The sequence below is a fragment of the Suricata suricatta genome, chromosome 6, assembly GCF_006229205.1.
Source record: "Suricata suricatta isolate VVHF042 chromosome 6, meerkat_22Aug2017_6uvM2_HiC, whole genome shotgun sequence".
NCBI lineage: Eukaryota > Metazoa > Chordata > Mammalia > Carnivora > Herpestidae > Suricata > Suricata suricatta.
The window spans coordinates 100334238-100356617 of record NC_043705.1 but is presented as its reverse complement, the minus strand read 5'-3'; the positions used below and the strand labels follow the sequence as shown (position 1 = coordinate 100356617).

Sequence of the window (22380 nt, the reverse complement as noted above, 5' to 3'; positions counted from 1 at the left end):
CCTTTTTTCAGTGGTAGCGGTTCACGTGAATGTTGGGAACAAATTTAGGAAATGTTTGTGGAATGACACTTAACGATCTTTGAAGTAAATTTAAATATGCCTTCTAAAAATTCAAGCTATTTTCTGCCTAATGTCTGTAGGGATATGAAGCTGAACAAAAGCTTGAAAGAAATTGATCTCTGGGTTTATCCCCAGCAAGGGACACCTCACGCTGCCTTATTCCTCTGCTGTCATCATTCCTCAGGTCTTTCCCCTCTCATGCCTTCATGGTCCTCACCCACTTGAGACTCCATGGACAGAGGAGATGTGATTTACATTGCTCATTAGCCCACCGGTCTCTTGGCTGAGCCAGGCAACAGGAATGAAAATTAGTGACAAATCACAGCCTTGCTTTCTGTAATGTGACAAAAGCAAGCCCCATCGCCGTAGAAGTTCTCATTAGGGCCTCTTTAACTGCTCAGACTGATTCTATTTTTTAAGCCACCAGAATAGTTAATACAATGTGTGGGACAACACGATTTCCATTGGGGCACAATCAGAAAGGAAGCTACTTTCCGCACTTCCTTTAATCTCTCTCCTTACATCAACCTGAAGCAGTGCAGAGGTCCCCTTGGGATTCCCGTTCATCAGCCCTGCCTCCTACAAAAGGGAGATTTTGCCTAGACAGCTCCAAAGAGTCCCGATTCAAAGGTAAAACAATTAGTACACATTAATCATCACAAGGATGGTACTAAAAGCATAATCCTCTTAGAACTGGAACAAATTAAACTGAAAGTAGCAATATAAAATCAAGCAAAAAAAAAAAAAAAGACCATGCAAATGCAAGGAAGATGAGAGGACACTGCTCGGAAGGCCCAATCTCACTGCCACAGAGGGCCCCCAAGCATCTGCCATCTTTGGTCTTGATAGAAAGTTATCCTGCCTTCTTCAGGTCCCTATAAAAACCTAAAGCTCTCCATGCAGGGGCCATGTAACCAACTCCTCAGAAATCTAGAAGATCTGTGCACACCTGGAAACTCCAGCTGCAGTCTGATGTCTAATGGATTTGCTAAAGGTGGGAAGTTGCCCTCAAATCCTGGAACCAGCCCACCAAAGAATTCTCCAAGAAGAGAGAAAACTATTCTTCTGTTTAGGAAAAGAAGGGTCTTTGCTCAAATTTCTAAATGATGCCAGTCCTGGGCCAAAGTTTGATTTAGACAAGGAATGTCTGCTTCCTTCACACCCTTCTTTATGGCTTTTCTTTTTTTTTTCTCTTTTCTGAGCTTTCACTTATGAGATGAGAACTGTCTGGGAAGGGAAGCCACATACTACAATAAGTAACACTATTTTCACACTCTGTAACAGCTGGAAGGCATATAGGATAGGTCCACCAACAGAAAAGATACAAAAATATTCTTTATAGTCAAAGACACATATACTTGGAATTCAGAGAAGGGTGCAAAGGTACCTTTTCTACTTTTTTCAAGTTGTCCTTCATGGGCCTTTTGGTGTTTTCCTTTGTTCTCTCTCTATCCGTCCAGCCTTTTACATTCTCCCAAGTTCCCAACCATGTCCCAGGATTCTTTGCCATAGAGATAGTCCCATTTCAGATTAGTATCTTTGTTCTTTGAGCCAACAAGCCTCATTTGCTCTGGATCCTCAGAGTATCTGTGTAACCACTGGGTACCAATAAACTCATGAATTTCTCTCTTGCTCCCTCATAGCACAAATGATGCATTCTTATGTTAGAAGACCTCCCTCCCACCAAACTTAAGATAAGGAGGATCAAAGAGAATTAAATGGACAGAGAACCCATCTTGCCACCCAAGGTGTGTGGAACTGGCTATTGTATTTGCACATTCATGGAGAATTATCAAAAAGAGGACAGTGCTTAAAACAAAGGATTATTGGTGGACTTTCATGAGAGTGTGGGAACTATTGAAGATAGATATATCTTCCCAGAGCCTTTATATCCCTGCTTATGAAGTTGGAACCTCTTCCAGATATAATCAGATTTTTTACTGTGAGAGGAACCCAATTTACAAACTCAATTCCTTTAATTTATTTTGAAGCTCATGCTACTAACTAAATGTCCAAGAATTTAAACTATCTGTTTTTCTTCTCACCTTTTCCCACTTTCTTCCTCTCAGTTATCACCACTGGAAACAAATAACATGATGCCAGGAGGAAGGCCAAATAGTCATTGGCCACAGTTGAGACACTTGCTTGCAAACTCACAAGAATCCTCCTATCTTGGTGCTGTGTGTCTGTAGGAGATACTAGGAAGGCATTTGATTTACCCGCCTAGGGCAGAGTTCAGGTCATGTGATTATGAACTTTGTGCCATTTCCAAAATGGAAAATATTCAGTTTTTGATGAGATTATTAGCTTTCCTCCTGTCCGGTTCCAACAAATGAAAACCAGATTTGCATGTATAAATAACAATCAAGCGCTGAAATGATTTATTTAGTAAAGTTACTGTTTTGGAAACTAAATCGATGTGTCATGTCAAGATCCAATCTGCCCTTCACTCACATGGCAAAGGAGACTTCTCTGGGGTCTACTGGAAAAAAAAATGTTGGAGTCCTATTAATAGTTTACTCCTGCCACGTGAGAATTACAGTGGAATCCAGCTATGAGAATAAAAGCTCAAAATAATGTTTCCGAGAACATCCTGATAGTAGCGTGAGCTATTTCTTATTGTATTCAAGACACACATGAATAACTCTCCCCCAGAAGGAAAGGAAACAAAGCAAAGGGCAACATATTTTCCCACTGCGTAAATTTCCTTCCTCAAGTAGAAATAGTTAAAATTGGAAGGCAAATCCTATGGTCATTACATGTCAGAATGCTGACATGATGACAACTTCAAAGACGTGTCGGGCTACATTTGGCGTGCTCTTTTTTAAAAAGACAATAGGCATTGAAAATTAAGCACTGCATCAAAGCCTTCCAACTCTATTGAGACAAGTCTATGGAAAACTCAAACCAAGATGCAGGGCTGTTCCTGCGTAAATTATGTGGAGGGTTCGATGCATGGGAATTGCATTGTCTAACATGCTCTGGAGACAACATACAACTCTGATCTGAGTGGCATGTCAGAGCTAATGACTACAGCTAGTATGGAACCATCTGCAGCTAATTTTAGTCATCCTCATGGCATTAAACTAAGGCTTGTAATTTAAATCAACTCTATAAATGTTCAGAGACCTCACTGTGATGCCACTCAGTACACAGCGGACTTGGATAGTTGATAGTGCCAACCTGAAGCCTGTATGTGAGGTCCAAACACCGGAGAGCAGAATGGACCAGGAGGAAAGGCCAGGCATTAGACCAATTCCAGGTCTGTTATTTGCCAGATGAATTGCTTTAAATTGGTCATTTAATTTCTTTGAGTCCTAGTTTCTTTATTTACAAGATAGAAATAGTAATAGCTAACTTGAGGGGATATTGAGAAAATCAGAAACATTGCATTATATTGTGGTGACTAAATAGATGGTACTATTTATTTCTTTATTTACTTAATATACTGTAGCACCTAATGCATTTCCTTATAGCAGAGATTCTTAATCTACGGTCGAAAGACATGTGAGACCTAAACTCACCCACCTCCACTGAAATTATATACAAAGTCTCACACATATGTGCATTTTCCTGAAGACAAGGGTCCATGAATTTCATAATATTCTTAAAGGGTCTGTGATCAAAATAAAGGTTAAAGTCATTTTCTGATTTGGTTTCACCTATGTGTGAAGCACAGAAAGAAAAAAAAAAGTTTGTGATTCTTTTCTTGTTTAAAGTATTCTGTATCCAGTTGTCTTCTGAAGTAAAGAAAAGTTCTGTATGTGTATGAATATGTGGATGTTCATATGGACATTCATGCTTGTGGGTTTAGGGAATGCTAATTTTATAATAAGCCACAAGTTTACCGAGAAAAGACAGAACAATTAATTGCAAGACCAAAAAAGTTGACGACAGATGTACACATAGAGAGATGCCTGGGACACTGTGGGAAGAACACCAAGGGAGGAAGCAAAAGGGATGTGGAGGAAAACAGAGTTCAGGCAAAGCTGAGAGCCCACTGGGGTCCATTTTGCCAGGGACTTTGCAGATGCAGAATCTCAATGCCCTTGTGGGAGGGTTGTTTATATGAATGTAGGATTGGATGCTAGGTATAGAGAGGGTGTATGGAGAATCAGCAGGAAAGACTTTGTGTTATCATTACAGGTGATACCACAACAAGTTCTAGAAGAAAGAAAGGAATGCCCCAGGTAGGAACAAATTAAATAAATTAGATAAAATAAGGGATAACCCAACAGGCAAAAGACTCAGAGATTTAGAAGCAGAAGAGAAATTGATAGATATGTTACTTCCAAGTCTACCTGGCTTTCCTTGACTGAGGTGCTGGTGGTATAACTTTCCCCAGGGCCATGTGGCGCCTGGTGCACAGCAGTGAGACATGGTGAACATGTCTCATCACGCTGGGTAGGGAACGAAGTCAGGGACTTGAGTTAAAAAAATATATGTATGTATGTATATATTCCTATACACATACACATATATGCATACATACTTGTGTGTATGTGTATTACTCAAGTTCTTGATCAGAATTCTTGAGCTTCGCTTCTGCAGGATATAGCTATGTATGTGCATAGGTACAGATATAAATATATAGACAAACATGCCTTAGTGTTTACTATTTGCTAGGCACTGTGCAAAGAGTTAAAAGCAAAGAGTTTTATCTTTAAAGCAATTGTATGAGATAGGGATTATCATTGGTTTCCGTTTTATAGATGAAGAAACTGAGACATACTATGGGAAATGATTTCCCCAAGATCACACACTTATAAATTGTTAAGCTGGGACTTTAACTGAAACACTTTGATGCTGGGCACTGCAGTAAAAACTGGCACACTTTGTATATATTCCTAGGGAAAACTGAGTCTGTTCACAAAAGGCAAGGTGATAATTGAAGCAGCAGCAAAAGAGCAGGGGACTCAGGTTTGAAGTTTGAGGCTAATTCCAAGTCTCATGGAACCATTTCAAAATACATCCCAATGTGGATGTATGACATCTTAACCTTGTACTGTGCTCTGCCATGTTTTATTACTTCTCCGTACACCAGGCAATAGAACTCTAAACAGAAAAGAGAGGTCAGCTTAAGAAAGGAGCATAAAACTATTGAGAGCCCTTTTATTTTTTTTACACTAGTCCCACAGGTCTGAGAAAGTCAAGGACTTGATATTTACCACTCAGTCGCTCTACACAAATGGAGAACACTCAGAAGGCACAAAAACAGAAGAAAATGAAATTCAGCACCTCCCAGTGGTCTTGGTGATGTGGAAGGACATGCAGGAGCTGATCTTTGATGGCGACTGGTTAGTTCTCATGAGAAGTAACCAGCAAGGAGGAAGGGTCCCTTCTGTTATGAGCTTGGAGAACATCTTAGCTTTTACAGACGTCTCGTGGAAGGAAGTCAGTGTATTGCATATCCCTGAAGATTAGAAATTTGGTGAATTCTCTCAAAAGTCACAGAGGCTTCCGAATGCCCAATAATTCATCAAGTACTACCCACTGTTCTGCCTCAGTTGTTTGCATTATCTTTCTTCTCTCAAACCCCTGTAACTTCCTGCTCCCTGTATATTGCTAGTCCCCCATTTTCTTTTTGCATACTAATGAGCATTGCATTGTAACCATGTTATGGAACCATGTTAAAATAGAGACTGAATGACACACACCTATGATTAGGCAGCCAGGTTTCTGCTGCCTGAATACAGCTACTGAGGTAGTTGGGGCTTCCTTGAAGAAATAGGAACCTTATAACACATTGATTTAAATGAATGCTAGTAGTCTTCCTTAGGCATGCAAGGCACTGTTCACTTTTTTTAAAGTTTATTTTATTTTTTATTTTGAGAAAGAGATAGAGAGCAAGCAGGGGAGGGTCTAAGAGAGAGGGAAACAGAATCCCAAACAAGCTCTGTGCTGCCAGTATAGAGCCTGATGCGGGGCTCAAACTCACAAACCATGAGATCATGACCTATCCAAAATCAAGAGTCAGACACTTAACCAACTGAGCCACCCAGGTGCTCTGCACTGTTCACTTCTCTGTTGAGATTTTTAGATATGCTCTGAGGATATCTTAGAATTCAGAGAATATCTGTGACAGATTGGATGCTAGTAGATATGTTTATTTTGTTTATAGTATGTTGTTTGTTTATATGTATTTTTTTCTGGCCAACATGTAATTCTCTACCATTCTGAGTTATTGGAGCTTCTGGATACTCTGGCCTGTCATTTTCATCATTATATTCTAAAATCCTAAAGCAATACCTGTTATGTGGTTGGTATTCCATAGAAAGTTGTTGAAGAAATGAAAAGATGGCCAATTGTGAATTTGTATCACTAACGAGACGGTCGTATCATCTCCCGGCCTTGAGTTCCTAACACAGTGCAGGGTTACGGCCAATCTAAACAACTATTGTGAGCTACTCTTGCAATTCCTGGGTAGATGGGCTCTGGGGTGCTATAAATTATAGAGGAGCTATTTGAGGCTAAGGGCTTCTCTGGGGATCACACTAGGGCAACGGATGCTGGGAAGCAGTGGGGGGAGAATCAGTCATGACTCCCTTGCTCCATAGGATACCAATATTGCCTTGGTTGGCAACAATGTCCTTTGGTTCATCAGGATCAGGACTCCCTAACTTACCTTTTGTTACATAGTAAATTCCTATGCACGTACCCACTCAAGGAAATAATTCCATTTTAACAAGAACTTTACTGATATTTGGCATTAGTCCAAAAGAGAAGCCCTAATAGTGGACTCTTCAGAAAATGTAACAAGCCAAAACAGGAGAAATGTTTGAAGCAAGTGACTATTTTCTGTTCTTATTTAAATTCCATCATTCTGGCATTGTCTTTCTCTACTTCCACAAAAAAGGAGTCATTTCCTCAGTCACTATGGTGATATTTCTTTTACTGGGGACAGAAACAGACTCTCAGGAAAGGAACCAGACAGGCCTAATCGAAAGAAATAAGACTCTTAAAGGATCCCTTTAGATTCTTCCCTACTTTCTACCACCATTTCAAATCAGCATTCTTAGTAGCCTCCCTTTAGAAGAGCTCCACCCTCCCCTGTGTTTTTGATGAGGTGAAGCAGCTCCACTTGTTAAAAAGCTATGGCAGCTGGCATATTTGAAAAGTATATTTTATTTATTGACATTTCTTAAAAAAACATACATTTTTAACAGAATTTTTGTTGAAGTTATATTTAGGTGATATCAGACCTTGGATAAAAACATGACAGCATGGACACAGTATAAGTGAGAGAAATTCTGCACATAAAAGATGGCAATTAATGATGCATGAATCCATTGCATGTATTTTTCCTTTGTATAATACCTGTATCTAGAGTAGCACCAGTTTCTTTATGTGTATGTGATGCTCGATTTCCTCTTCTGTGGCTCTGGAATGAGCTCTGGAGCAAGAGTAAGTGCTCTTTCTCAAACTTTAATCTGAGCTCTGTCTCAAACTTTCTCTGAGGCCTTGAACAAATCACTTTAAGCTTTCTAAACCTCAGTTTCCTAGTTTTAAAAATGGTATTATTGTAGTTTATAAAATAAGAACACTGGAGCTTGCCAGTCTTAGTTTGGATTCTGGATAGATTCTTCCAAGCTATATGATCCTATGAAACTCATTTAACCTCCTTGATCTGTTTATGAAGTGGAGATAATAACAGCACCACAAGTTTACTTATTAAGAGACGTAACCTATGGACTCCTGCTCCAGGCCATAATAAAGTATGGCAGGCAAAACTGCCCATTGTAATAACTAAGAAAAATGATAAATTACAAAAATAAACTTTTAAAACCAAAAGAGAGCTACAGGAACAAAGTAATGGGAACTAAACTAAAATTCCAGAGAAGGAAGATCCCTAAATAGGAAATTAAATGGTCTCTGGTAGTTTTCTTAATTGGAGACATTTGCAAATTCTAGGATTGGCCTAAGAATTGGATTTGAACCAAACTGAGGGTTTTTATGGAGGAACGATGAATCAGTAGAGCTTTTGACAGTGTCGAGCTGGCATGATAAACCGGAAAATAGAAGAGTCCCAAACATAAGGGGAATTTGCTGTGTTCCAGGAGGGTGTAGGAGACTGAGGGCCAGGGTGAGAAAGGAAGAGTGGGAATGCCCACACTCCTGCAGTACTTATAAGTGTGGCCTGTTGTCCTAGTTTATGTGGGACTCAGAGGGCTCCCAGAATGTGGACCCTTAAGTTTTAAAACCAAGAGAGTTTCAGAAAAATCAGAATGAATTGGTCACCACTAAATGTTTAGAGAAAAAAGTCCAAGTACAGTGACAGAGCCTAAATACATGACCAATCTCTTCCTCAAGACATTTGCCAAATATTTAACTTGCATACAGTCTGGGGGTAAAGAACTGAATTCAGAATATGCAAAGCTTACACCTTCAAAGTTGAGGAAATTGAGACAATCGAAAGCCTGGCGGGGCCATGCTTGAGAACCAAGATGGAGTAAATCTTACTAAAACTGAAATCCAGTCACAACTCAACCAGCCCTTGATGAGATTATAGTGATCAGCTCCTCATTGTGTGTATAACAGAGAAAATGAGAGACTCCTATTGGTAGAGAGTGTTATATAGAGACCCTATGGTTCTTTTATCTCAATGTTCAGTATAGAATCCTTGGACACAAAAAGAGCAGAAAAGTGTGAGCAATTAAAAGGAAAAAAAATGGATAGAAACATACCTGCAGAAATGTAGACATTGGAGTGTATGTATAAGGAGTTAAAATAACTATAATTAACATGTTAAGGAAAATGATGGGAAAAACTGACAATAGATTAAAAGATGAGAAACTTTAGAATTTTAACTAGTAATGATAGTATATAAAAAGAATCAAGTGGGCATCCAAGAACTGCAAACCACAAATATTCAAACAGCTGTCTAGGTTAGCAGAAGACATGATTAGTAAATTCACAACAGTCAGTGGACAATATCCGAATTAAAGCATAAAGAGAAAAAAAAAGAATAGAATGAACAAAAGGAATATGAAAAAAATTTAAAAAGTATAAAACCTGTAATTAGAGTTGCAAATGGAGAGAAAACGATGAGGCAGAAGACAATGTTTGAATAGATAATGGTCAAGAATTTCTAAAATTGATAAAAACCATCAACCCACAGATTCAAGAAGCTCAATAAACTTCAAGGATATGTAAAAGCAGAATGAACTACATAGTCACATATTATTTAAGCTAGTAAAAAGTAAAAGGCAATGAAAAAGTCTTAAAAACAGCCAGAAGAAAAACACATATTACGTTAAAAGAAGAAACAATAAGACTAATAAATAACTTGTAATTATAAATTGTTGGAGTCTGAAGACAATGAAATCACATCATTAAAGTAATAACAGAGGAAAAAATTGCCAATCTATAGCTCTATATCCAGCAAAAACATTCTTCAATGAAACAGAAAGATCTTTTTAGACAAACCAAATATGAGAGAATTAATAAATTCCATTCACGCAAATAGATAGTCCAAGAAATACTGTAGGAAATTCTTCAGGCTGAAGGAAAATGATCCCTAATGGAAGCAGGAAGAAATAAAAAAAATACCAGATAGGGTAAATAGATGAGTGAATGTAAACAAATATTAACTGTCTAAAGTAGTAATAAAACTGTCCCATGGAGTTTGTAACAGTATAGAAGTTAAAAAAAAATAGGTTAATGATAACACAAAGGGTAGAAGAGAAAAAAACCTTTGTAAAGCTAGAATGTTTCTTTTGTTACTTAGAAGGTGGTAAAAATATTAACATAGACTTTTAAAGTCAGGGTTGTATATTTAAATTTGTAGGATGATTGCTAAAAAAAAAATACAAGAATATGTATCTAGAAAGCTAAGAGAGGAGAATATGTTAAATAAAACACTTGAGGAGTCCAAAAGAGGCAGGAAAGCAGAATAAAGATATAAAGCATGTATGTGAAGAAGGAAAATGAAAAACCAGTGAATGTCAGTTATTATAATCCAGCTAAATGAACTAAGAACTCCTTTAAAAACTGAATGTGTTGCAAAACCTTAACTGTATGCCATTTATAAGAGATACAAGTTAAATGTAAAATTGCATCTGGGTTGCAAATAAACATATGGTGAAAAAAATGCATCATGAAACACTAACAAAGCAAAGCTACTATCACCATATTTATGTTGAATAGAATATTTACAGGAACATAGCAATTGCTCAATAAATTGTTAACTCAAATTACTAAAAGAAAAAGTTGTTATAAAAGTCTGACATCTAATGATTTGGAATTCTATACTATAACTTAAGGATGATTTTCTAAATTTTGTACTATTTTTCTTCTAAGCTATTTTTCAGGATCTGCCATAAAACTTTGGTTTCATTTGCTCAGGTATATATTTCAACTGATTATATATTTGTTGACATATCACATACCACAATTAAAGCAAAAACTCTATTTGTACATTAAATATTTTCACTTTTGGATTCTCTAAAATATACCAGGTACATTTTAAGGGGAGGGCTATGATATGCCAGCATGCTTGAAATTCAGGTAGCCATGAAAATTCAGAATTTGGAGATTCAATCCTAAAATTGTTAAAGCCTCTATGTTACAGACATTGAAACTTAAAAATCTAAAGAGTTTAAATTTTTTTAATGTTTATTTATTTTTAAAAGAGAGAGAGAGCACGAGAGGGAGAGGAGCAGAGAGAGAAAGGGAGACACAAAATCCAAAGCAGGCTGCAGGCTCTAGGCTCTGAGTTGCCAGCACGAAGCCCCATGTGGCACTCAAACTCACAATCTGTGAGCTCATGACCTGAACTGAAGTCGGACGCTTAACCTACTGAACCACCCAGATGCCCCCCTCAAATCTAAAGATTTTGTTGTAGGCATCCACTTATTTTGCAAGTGAAAGAGATATAGCCTGCAAAGGAAAGGAGATACCTTGCCAAAGGGGCAGATCCCTGGCATCCTGAATCAGTGTCCAATAGTCTTTTTCTGTATTATGAAGGGCTCCATAAAATTCATTTAACAAGTATTTTGGAGTATTTTCTATAGGAAAAGCACTTATCTAATCATAGGGTATACAATAAGGGGCAAGGCCTCACTATCCATAAGCTTACAACCTAATAAAGAGCATAACATTACATTTTTAAAATTATTCTTTTATTAAATATTTAATGAGTGCAATAGGATGTAGTAAAATCTCAGAAGAGTGGGATTCAGCCTAGTGTCGTTTTCATGGAGGTCTTTCCCAATAAAGGGAATTAGAATGAACTAGGGAAAGTTAACTAGAAAAAGGGAAGAGTATTCCAGGGGGGAGAGGAAGAAGTATGATGACCCGAGATAGGAAGGGGTTTGGTGCCATTGAATCTGATAGAAATCCAGTGTAACTGGAGTCCAGAGAATGTGTGCATGTGCGAGGGTTATTCAGTGTGGGAGGGATAGCAAGAATTGAGATTAAAGGCATAGAAATCATAGGTCTGATCGTGATGAACCTTATAAAGCTTGCTAAGGATTTGGACCATATATATACTACACTTGATCTTAGCCAAAAGGCCGAGAAGCGATTGGACCATATTTAAAGAGCAATTAGGTATCACCAAAGAAAGGGAGAAAAATGTTCCGATTCATGGTGGTTTTTTTAAATACTCTGATTTTCAAACTTACATTTCATGAAGACGAAGATGATATTTTTCTTATATAACATTGAATTCTCACCCCGAGGACAATGCCTCATGCATAGACTTTCAATAAATACCTCATAAAAGGTGAAGGACGGATAGATGGATGAAAGGAATAATGTGCGAATGGGTTTAAGCAGACACAGTGGAAGTGAAGACCAGTTCAGATACAATGAATGTCTGGCAAAAGATAATGGTGGCATAGAATGCGAGAGGTAGGTAGTGGCAGCAAAGACCGGGTAAAGTGTACAGATTTGAGAAGTTTTAAGGAGGCAGTTTCAACATAACTTGTTGATGAATTGGCTTGGAAAGAGGTTATCAATGATGATTTCCAGTTTCTGTTATGAACCCCTGGATGGATGGAGGTACCATTTATTAAACCAGATAAGAGTAGGTTTGAAGAAATATCAGGGAAGTCCCTAATGGGCTTTTCTGTCTTTCTGCAGAGAGTGAAATTAACATAACTCAGTCTCTCTTATGTGGCTGAGGAGTTTACAAGAACAAAGCATCCTTATTGGGCTCAGCAGGGAGTTTTGCCCAGGGCTATAGAAAGAGATGCAAACCAGCAGGCCCTAAAACAGAACTATATGAAAAAAATAAAATTGCAGGCTTATTAAATTTATTTATTTATTTTGCAGTGAGGTGCTTGTTTTTGATATCAGTTTGTTTACTTAACAAATTTGTGTCTTAGACTCATAAATTACCATATTTCATGATTCTAAGATGCAAATTTATTCACAGTTTAAATTGGGTTATGTCTTACTATTCATAGGGCCTGCCTGAGACGTACTGTTTGTAGCACCTTCATGCAGGTAGTTTAACTTGGGGCCAGCAGTGAGTGTGTGAACAGGGAAGGAGGGGATGTCAATGCAAGTCAGTATTATTGAATGGCCATGACCATAGATAACTAGTAATTAATTCATCCTGGACCTTTTGTGGAGAGCCTTATAAAATTTGGCTCTGAAGGGGCGCCTGGGTGGCTCAGTCGGTTAAGCCTCCAGCTTTGGCTCAGGTCAGATCTCACGTTCGTGGGTTCGAGCCCCGCATCAGGCTCTGTGCTGACCACTAGCTCAGAGCCTGGAGCCTGCTTCCGGTTCTGTGTCTCCCTCTCTCTCTGACCCTCCCCCTCTCATACTCTGTCTCTCTCTGTATCAAAAATAAATAAAACATTAAAAAAAATTTAAAAAAATTTGGCTCTGAAGCATCTGCCTGAGGATATCGTGGGCAATTGGTTGCAGGTGGCCCCAGAGGGCATGACTTGACTACACCTTTTGTTGCAGGTGTGCCAGTACCAAGTGTAGGCTTCCCATACTATGGTGTCAGAGAAATTCTGCAGCATAAAGCAAGAGATAAGTGGGCCAACGACTGTACAGAGCATGTACATGTGCATGTGAAGTTGTACATAAAAGGCATGTGTAGTTTATGGTCTAATCCCAGTTCTTTCTTTCTTAGTGCTACATACAATAACGGTGTTTCTTAAAATTGATGTCATCCTAGATTTAATGGAACATGGTAGAATGTTGACTTTGCAAAGATGAATTTTGTTGAAGTAGGATTTGGATAAACAACATTTGTAAAACTAAAGGAAACCTTTGGAGTCTACAAGGCATTGACTGCAATCCTTATATCTCTTGTAATCATTGGACAAGTTTCCACATCCAAGAGTTTATCCACTAGTGGAGAATATTTTACCTGTGAAGAACAAGTAGAATGGTAAAATGGTATCCTGCCATTTAAACTGGTATAGAACAGTTTTAATTTTTGTTCTTATAGAATTGTTTGTTTTCCAATAAAACCTTTCCCAGAACCCTAATTATCTGTTCTATGATAGATAGAAGTTGACAAAATGGAGACAAGAATGGAGACAAAGAGGGATTTGGGGGTTCCAGGACCCCACAGCTGTGTTGACTCCTTATCCCCTCTGCAGGCCTTCTGACATTTTAATTTTTTTAATTTTTTAAATGTTTTATTTATTTTGGGGAGAGAGAGACAGTGTGAGCAGGGGCGAGAGAGAGAGGGAGACACGGAATCCAAAGACAGGCTCCAGGCTCTGAGCTGTCAGCACAGAGTCGGACGCGAGGCTTGAGCCCACGAACCGAGAGATCATGACCTGAGCCGAAGTCAGACGCTCAACCGACTGAGCCACCCAGGCACCCCTCTTCTGATGTTTTTATATAGAACCTTAGAGTTCCAACAGGATTAGGAACCTGTGGTTCACAGGAGACTTGCTTCCCTGAACCCACCAAGGTGTTTGCTTAATCTTCTTTCTCTCTTGTTTTAGACACAATTCTAGCAGATTTGGTTTCCTAGCTTATAACAGATTTATAAGCAATAAATTACATGAATGTAATAGTTATTAAAGGCTGGCATGGGAACCTTTACAAAGAGAGGAAGCTGAAAGCTAGAATTGTAACTACAAAACTACAGAAATCAGCCTTTTAAAAAGGACAATATTCAGATAAATTTGGCATGTGGACAATGATCCCACCCGTGTTAATAGTTTGAGAAGTGTTGGAGTGCTTTGGGAACATGGAGGGGGTATTTAGGATTATAAAAGCACTTTGCACATCCTCTATTCAGTATAATTCTTAAGGTGCTGAAGTGTATAATATAATTTATAATAAATCCCATCCCAAACAGCTTAAGTCAAATAGATTTGATATATAATATGTCAAGCTTCAGTTAGGTGAAACATTTGTGTGAGTACTTTATTTCTTGAAGTTGTTGAATAAGACATTGCTGTGTGCATTAGTATTCTTTCATCTCTAAGGTAGTAGAAAATCCAACTAAAACTGGTAAATAAAGAGTGTAGTTGAAAGTCAAAAAGTTTCAGGTAGGGTTTGATCTAGTAGCTTACTGATATTACCAAGGAATGGATTTCCTTTTGTTCTCTGATTTGTTTTCTATGCTCCCATAGGTTTGGCCCACTTATTGGCCACAAAATAGCTGGTTGCTTTCTTATTCATGTCCAACATCCAACAGGGGGTGGGGGGTGGAGGGCACTGAAGGGAGCCAGAGACAGGAGTTAGTTCTCTTTCTTTAATCATTAACTGGGAGTCCTCAGGTTAACTGGAACAACATATTTTGTGTGCCCATCCTTGATACAATAGCTACAACAGTAGAGATTATATTAATTGATTTAGACCAATCAAGTCTTACCTCTTCAGCCAAAGATGATGCTAATTCCCGTGGGCCCCATGGTGATATATATGGAGAAACAAATGCCTGGAATGGTGACAGACCATATCTACAATGTTGTTTCACGAAGTAAATATTGATCAATGGGACTCTAAGTGAAGTCCATTGCTTACAGTCCAAGTGTGAGTAACCAGGGCTATTATTTGAGGAGCTTAGTAGTATTTAGTTATGAGCGAACAAATGGATTTTTTTTGTTTGGAGAAATGCCAAGATTTCCTTTTTTTTTCCTACTTCTTGACCCTCCCTGATTGCTTCTTCTAGCTTAACAAGAAGCAAAAGGCATCAGGATTTGTCATCGCACAAGAAACATTGTCTCCTAAGATGTTAAGCACTATGTTGAAAATAAAAGAGGATGAAATCAGTTGGAATAAGGCAAGATGAAGTCAATTATTTATTTCTTCAATTATGGATATCAAAAAGAAGAGAGAGGAGGAGAAAGAGAAGGGAATGGGGGAGGCAGAAGGAAAAGAAGAAAAAAGAAAAGGAGGAAAGCAGAGAAGAAAGGAAGAAAGAGGGAGGGAGAAAGGAAAGAAGGAAGGATGGAAAGAAGGGAAGGAAAGAAGATATAATAAGAATCTGATTCCTGGGTAAAGGCACTTGAGATAGTGGTAAATCTCTAATACAAATTCGCTGTGTGGGGGGGGGGTGGGTGTGGGTGTATGTGCCTGTTTCTTTTCCTGATAGAGTAAACATCAAGCCTAGTTGGAGGCTTTAAAATTGACCAAACAGCTATGAGAATGTGGATAACAAGTTATAAATCACCCAATCACTTGGGTGTGGATAAAAGTCCTGGGCCAAATACCTGAGTGTCCATTTCATAACAGGAATAATAAGGCTATTTGAAAACATGACCCAGACCCAAGCTATAGTTTTTTTCTTTTCTAAAGGACTGCCTGACATGTTTATATGCACATATTGGAATTGTATCCAAGGCGGGGGGGAAACTATTGACTTTCTGACTTTATAGTCTGTCATTGACTTTTAAGGTATTTCATGAAATGAAGTAATAACTTCGAGATCAAGGGCATTTTCCTTTGGGTCTTCATCAATTATTTCACTTTCTCTTGGCAATGGCCTCCACCCACTTCTTCCGAAATATCACCGGGCTGACGTTGCACTGGAAAAACTTACTCTTTCTCTTTGCTTTCCTGACCGTGTGTTTCATGCATTAAATTGTTTTAATCACTTCAACTTTTACTAGAGTTTGGCAATTGGTACATTACTGGATTGTGTGTTCTCAATTTAATGTTTTTAGAATGTATTTAAGTAAGTTCCAATGCACTTAGTCATTGCTATTCAAATGAGAGAACCATATTTCAAGGAACAGAGCTCAGGGAGAAAGATGAGGTGAGTAATGAGTAATAAACAAAAACCATCTATCAAGACACTTTGGAGGCTAAACCAGATGGTGGAGAAGTGCCCGAGTCCATCCCCTCTTGCCCTGAAGGGCCTACTAGTTTTATTTCCAGCAAACATACACCTTGGCTGGCTTGCTCGCAGAGCTTCTGGCTGTTGTTTCCTATTTTAAGATTTTAGAGAAGTGGGAAACTCTCTCAAACTTTCTCAAACTTCAACTCATGAAAAAGTCAGCCCTGTGGGGAAGATAAAGGCCAATGTTAGGAGCCCCAGGCAGGTGCTGACATTTATGGAGGAAGGGTTGGCTCTGCACCCCTCCATAGCACTGGTTTCTGTATATTTTTAGGAATAGGACAAAGGAGCAGTGGCATTGAGGGTAAGCGTCCAAAGTAGATACAGCTTGGCCTCTTCACCCTGCTTTTACTACTCACCCTCCAAGTGCCCAGGGCATTTTGTGGCCCCATAAATGTTCAAGTTTCAATGGTGAACTTTTCTCTTTGAAAAATTTACCCAGCTTCTGAGCTTCTGAGTCTTCATATATAAAATAGACCAGATGATACCAACTTCCTAAGAAGTTGCAGAAGATAATGTGCATAAAGAACCTTCCAGAGCCAGGCACAAGTTACTTGTGTTTCTTGCCCAACATTTCCCTTACCCTGGCCTTTCTTGCAGAATCTGGGGAGCTCACAGCAAGCTTAAGGGGAGGGAGAGATGCACTATAACTGGATGTCTAGGGCCTGAAATTTGAAAAGTAACTCTTCAGGCATTTGGCAATTTGTATCCAATCAGCAGTGCAGGTCATCCAAAGCAATCCCACTTCTGGGAATTTATCCTGAAGAGACATTTCACTTAAATGTGCAAAATACACACAAAAACAATATATCATTGTTTATAATGACAAAGAATTCAAAACCACCTAAATTGACCATCAACAGGGTACTGGTTAAATACGGTATATCCATATAGTGAAATAGTATTCAACTTTTAAAAGTGATGTGGTAATTCTATGTTTATTGATATTAACATTTGTCCATGTCACAGTATAAAATAAAATATGAGTTTGCAAATTAGCGTGCATAGTATGATTGCATATATGAATATATTTATCTATAGCTATAATCATATATTTTTTTAGTTAATTTATTTATTTTGAGAGAGAGACAGCGTGCATGTGCCCACATGAGTGAGGGAAGGGGCTGAGAGAGCAAGAATTCCAAGCAAGCTTTGTACTGTCATTGCAGAGCTCGGCATGGAGTTCAGTTCTACCAACCATGAGATCATGACCTGACCTGAAATCAAGAATCAGACCTTTAACCAAGTGAGACATGCAGGCGCCCCTCCCCATAACCATGTTTATAGCTATGCAGAATCAGACAGCTACAGAGATACATCTGGAAGGACGTTAAACAGGATTTCAACAATGTATTATCTCTGAGTAGTGGCATCTACCTAAGTAAATTCTTTTTTCTTTGAACTTTTCTGCCTTGCATGAATACATTTTTTTAAACAATGGACCTATGCCATGTTTACCCAAAACACTAAAACTGTGTGTCCCCTGAAAATTTCTGTGCCATTTTGGAAGCTTAAATATAGGTATTTCTATTTCAGTCTGTACTAAACTCTGCCTCATCTGTTCATCTCTCTACTGGCATAATTATCTAAGTAGCTGATTATTTTCCCATTCTCCTGGAATCTCTAAACTCAGGGTTTTACCTTTACCCCAGTCCCAATGCCACAAACCGTTGCAGTGATACTCAGTGAATGTTTTCAATTTTTAAACCTAGAAATCTGGTGATCTGGAAGCTATCCCAAATTCTGACACTGCCTTGCAGTGAGGCCATGATCGACAGTTTCTCCTGAGACGGCTCATCCTGAAACAAAACTAGAACAATCTCTGAGGTTCCTTCTACTTCTAACCTTGTCATTCTGAAACTGAACTTGTCCAATCCTCACAAATAAAATGAAATCAAAGAAGACAGCATACACAGATGAGCGTTATACACTCCAAAATGCAATAAAAATGTAATGTGGGATTAAAATTTAAAAAAACACAAACAATACTAATGATGATTCTAATATATCGAGGCTGACATAGAGAAAGCAAATTCTAGTAGGATCTGAATGATCTCCTATTGCCCTTCGTCTCTCTCTGCCCTCACCTCTGGGCCTTAATTCCTTGTGGAGTTAACAGTGATACTCAGTTTGGGGATTAAAGCAGGAGCTGACCTGGATTTGCTCCACATTGCCCATGCCCTAGATTGAAATGTTAAAGGACTTGGAATAAAAAAAGTTGCATTTTCAGTAACGGCTTCACAGTAACTGGGGAATTAATGTCAACCAGACAGTGATTTCCCAGTGGTTGGGTTTGTAGCAAAAGTCTTCAACTTTTATGTGTGGCCTGTTTGAAGTTGAAAATTGTTGTTAGACTCTCCAAAGTTGTTTGAGGTGTCACTCATCCTTCCCTTTTGTGTTGGGGTGAGGATGTGAAGCACAGCGGCTGGGAATAGTTCTGTGACTACCACCTCCAAGGCAGGTCTCTGCCAGGGCCCAATTGAGTCCCTCTCCCGGGGAATTCAAAGCTTCTGGTGCAATAAGGCCCTGCATCCATCCGCAGCCTTATCACCCACGACTCCCTCGCAGGAAGTCTGCACTCCGGGAAGAGGGAGGATCACATGGCCCCATGAATGTACCATGCAAATGTGTGTGTCTAGCATTTTTATTCAACATACAATTTTCCCTCCTAGGATGCCTCAGAGTGGCAATAGCACAGGATAGTAGTAACAAATAATGATAGCATAGCAACAATAATAATACCAGCAGCTTATGTCTTATTTAGCACTGACCACAGGCCAAAAGCTTCACATACGATTTTCTCTTTTGATTGTCAGACAGACAGACACAAATATCTTTATTTTATGGATGGGTCAGTCAAGGCCCAGAAAGCTTGAATGAATTAACCAAGGCCATACAGATACTAAGTTGGGATTTAAATCCTGTAGTCTGACTCGAGAGGGGGCTCCCGAGGCGGGGCTGAGAGACCCTGCATCCCATACAGACATCTATCCATATGGAGTAAGACAGCAATTCAGTTCCACTCATGGACTTTGAAGGCAAGGCTTCAATTCCAGCCCCTGCGTGCTCTGAGTAAAGCAAACAGCTGTTACTATAAGCTGGAGCACTCAGTGCCCATTTCAGTGCCATGCTAATTCGACATTCTTATTATAGAGGCTGAAAAGCTAGAAATGGCATTGCATAAACCCCATTGCAGGTACGGCATCCACGCAAGACTTGGAGGCAGCCCCAGGCAATGGGGGGTGGTGATTATGTTCAGGAAGAGCAGATCTTCATTATGAAAGAAGCTTCTGTCCTCCTCAGACAGCTGTGGAACCATTTCCAGGATCCCATCTCTAGTGTCAGGTGTACTGATGGAGGGGCAGTGCGGGCAACGGTGGAAGTGGGCCTTTCTCCGGGGTGTGTCTGTACGCAGTTAGTAGTGTGCAAATTCTCTGTGCCTTCTGTACCCACATCTCTGTCCTTCTAGGAGTTTCTACAAGCCACATTTCCTGCTTGAAACAGCTATACTGGCTTGTGTTCTGCAACCCAAGGATCTTGACTGATACACTAGAAATGTTATCACAGATAATTACTTAACTTCTTTAAGCCTCAGTTGCTTCCTCTGAAAAATAATAGTATTAAAAGGATTGCCTCAGGGCACCTGGGTGGCTTAGTCGGCTGAGTGTCCAACTCTTTATTTTTTTTTTTTTTAATGTCAGGGGAGGGTCAGAGAGAGGGGGAGATACAGAATCTGAAGCAGGCTCCAGGCTCTGAGCTGTCAGCACAGAGCCTGACGTGGGGCTGGAACCCACAAACCGTGAGATCATGACCTGAGCTGAAGTCAGATTCTCAACCAACTGAGCCACCCAGGCAACCCGAGTGTCCAACTCTTGATTTCAGCTCAGATCATGATCCCAGGGTCATGGGATCAAATTCCATGTCAGGTTCCACTCAGTGTGGAACCTACTTAAGATTCTCTCTCTCTCTCTCTCTCTCTCTCTCTCTCTCTCTCTCTCTCTCTCCCTTCCCTCTGCCCTCTCCCACTTGTACTCTAAAAGTCTAAAGTTTAACAAATAAATAGATATATAAATAAATAAATGAATTGCTTCAAATGAAATAATGTGTCCAAAATATTTGTAACAATAGGTAGTCTAAATGAGCTCTCACAGAGGATGAGCAAGTAAATAGGAAACTAGAATTAGGTATGCCATATAGCCAGGGATGGTGCAATGCATACAGCACTTTGAAGTCCAAAAGAGAAACAGCAAACACAGATTGGTCAGAAAAGCCTTTGTAGAAGACATGAAAAAAAAAAAGCAGTGCTTAGGTTGAGATCGAAAGTATGATTCCAAGATAGCCACATGCAGACGGTGTGGGGAGGGAGGAATGGTGTGCGGCTGAGAGTCTCCTAAGAAGACACAGAATATATGAGGCTTGCAGAGAGGAGAGAACACGCCTTGCTGACGAAGTGAGAGAAGTTTACCATGACTGCCATGGAGAGTGTGAGGAAAGGACTTGGAGCTGGTGTCCGTGGACCAGACAGTGTGAACAGCCTGGAAAACAGAGGTGTTTGGACACCGTTGGACTTCCACAACATGTCATTTGAACACCATTAGTCTGTGGCCTGTTTGGTTTTACCTTCTCAAGTCAGCCTTTTGTAAAGATGCATAGCCTCAATCCAACCAGACTGCAAGTTCCTGGAAGGCAGACGCTGTATTTTGTACTTCCTGAGGGGCACTGTCTTGCCTTCTCCACAAATACTATTGTGTCTGCTGCATTTGCTGTTAAGCTGTTAAGACAAGTTTAATTGAGCATGTACTTTTGTATGGACTATTTTATAAAATAGTAAACAGCTTTCTGTTTAGGTAAGGACCTCTGGGCCCTACCCAACACTTACATGGAAAGTTCTCTTCAACTAGCATGTGTTCTGTGTGGGGAGAGCTGTTTGCGAACTTACAAACTGAAGGACTTGTGGACAGGATCCCTCCCTTTTTTAACCTTGTTTGTTTTTTCTTTCCTACTATGACATCAATTATTTCCCAGCTGGTAGAGTTTTTGTTGTTGCTGTTGTTTAGCTTAGAAATTATGCCATAAAGTTGAAAGGGTCAAGGATAAATTTGTCTTTTAAGTACGTTCTACACCCAATGGGGGGCCTGAACTCACAACCCCAATATCAAGAGTCCTGTGCTCTACTGACTGAACCATCCAGGCACCCCTAAATTTGTTTCTCTGTTTGTTTGTTTTGTGTGTGTGTGTTTGAATCTAAAACTTTTATTTCATAAGCTGCTATTTCAGCATTCCAAAGAACGCTTGTTAGCCTAGTTGGGCATTTCTGACTCCAGGGTGAGGAGCCAATCTACAATCACCCTGGCAATTGCCCTGTGGGTTTTGGAAGACATCCTGGAAGGACCTTGTAGATTCCTGAGGAAGAATTTAGACTGGAATTAAGAGCCATTTGGTGGATGCTTGTCATGAATCTAACAAATGCTGCCATTTTTTAGGCTAAAGAGGAAACAAAAACCGTCTGATCTCCAGTAGTACGCTAGAACGGGCTCATAGCAGCCTACGAAAACCAATGATTAAATATCCAGGAATTTTTCAAGCCCTTTGTCAAACCAGTTGAAGCTTAAAATCATCCACAGTGGGAGTATTTACACTATGAGAATTGGCAAATGTTACAAATCTGGGACTCTAACCTCTCAAAGCTGGTTTATCAGCACACCATTGGATATAGCTCATCTTAAGGAGTAATATTTTGGACATCCTGGTAAAAAGCCTGTGCTTGGAAGCACTGGGAAAAACTGTCCGAAGGCTCAATTCCATGTGAGCAAGAACCATGCATGTTTTCTTGGGGAATATATCCCATGGCAGTGCGTGGCCATAGAGTCGATCACGTAGAAAGGGCTCAGCAAACACCTGTTGAAAGGATGCAGGACTAGAGGGCTGAGAAGCACCTCTCCAGCAGCATCGCATCGGCCCAAGCCCGTCTCCCACAGGCATCCTCCCCAAGCCACACATCCTCTCGAGTCACTCAGGACACTGGGTTGTCACTCATCTTGCTTGTGTCATTTTAC

At 39.5% G+C, this 22380-nt stretch overlaps 1 pseudogene; it reads right to left on the bottom strand.

The window, feature by feature from the left end:
• Nucleotides 1–11453: 11453 nt before the first annotated feature.
• On the bottom strand, nt 11454–11585 carry LOC115295008 (annotated as a pseudogene).
• Between the last annotated feature and the right edge of the window lie 10795 nt (nt 11586–22380).